The sequence below is a fragment of the Phoenix dactylifera genome, unplaced genomic scaffold (genome assembly GCF_009389715.1).
Source record: "Phoenix dactylifera cultivar Barhee BC4 unplaced genomic scaffold, palm_55x_up_171113_PBpolish2nd_filt_p 001586F, whole genome shotgun sequence".
NCBI lineage: Eukaryota > Viridiplantae > Streptophyta > Magnoliopsida > Arecales > Arecaceae > Phoenix > Phoenix dactylifera.
The window spans coordinates 65,941-66,882 of record NW_024068891.1 but is presented as its reverse complement, the minus strand read 5'-3'; positions in this window follow the sequence as shown (position 1 = coordinate 66,882).

Sequence of the window (942 nt, the reverse complement as noted above, 5' to 3'; positions counted from 1 at the left end):
AGCTTATCCCCTGCTTTCTCGGTTCAACCTCTTCGGCAGCTCCTGTCCGAGTTCCCCTCTGATTCCAGCGGAACAAATCTTATCCCGTGATCTTATTCTTCCAACTTCTTCTTAGCTCACGAATCGAGTTCTTCCCATTCTCCAGCGTCCAGATCAGAGCCAACAACGAATTCATCGCGTCCAAGGATTAAGGAACAGAGCCGGGATCTTCTCAACCCGCATCTCGCTTCATTTCATCCTTATCCCCTGCGTGATAACAGAGGCTGTGAAGGCTATAAAAGGGAATCAATGCATGCAGGCTAGAGGCATTCCTCCTCTTCCCCACGAGGGGAGGGGGCTGATCCCATTCCTTCTTCCCCACCGGGGGGGGGGAGGCTATTCCTAGCTCTTGGAGGCAAGTCCCACGGGAGAAGAATAAATAAAAAATAGAGGGAGAGAGAAACATTTTGGGCATTTTGGAAATGAATTTCCATAGAAGTTCAAGAGGGAGAGTAAGCCGGCGAAAGGAAGAGATGGAAGCCCGCTGCTGTGCTGCTGCTGCCGTCTCCAACTCTATGCAGGGCTGATCTCCTCTCTAGGGCTGGATGCAGCCCTAACACAGGGACATGGTTTTTATATTTTATTTTATGTTCTTTGAGTTGTATGAACTTATTGTTTTTAATGGAATCTTCTTTTGAATCATATTTAATTTCTGTGATTTTAAGTATGATGTTCGTACAACTGTTCTTCATGATCACTAGGTAAATATAAAATAGTCCATGCTTAGGGAAGATGCGATGTGCTACCACCTTAGATTAGGGTAGACATTTCATGCCAACCGAAGATGGATTATGCCCAAATTACTTTTGTGAATTTTTATTTAAATGCTTATTAGGCTTGTAGCCAATTTGCATGTTTATCCAAGAATAAATTAAAATATAATTAATCCTTATTCCGATGTTA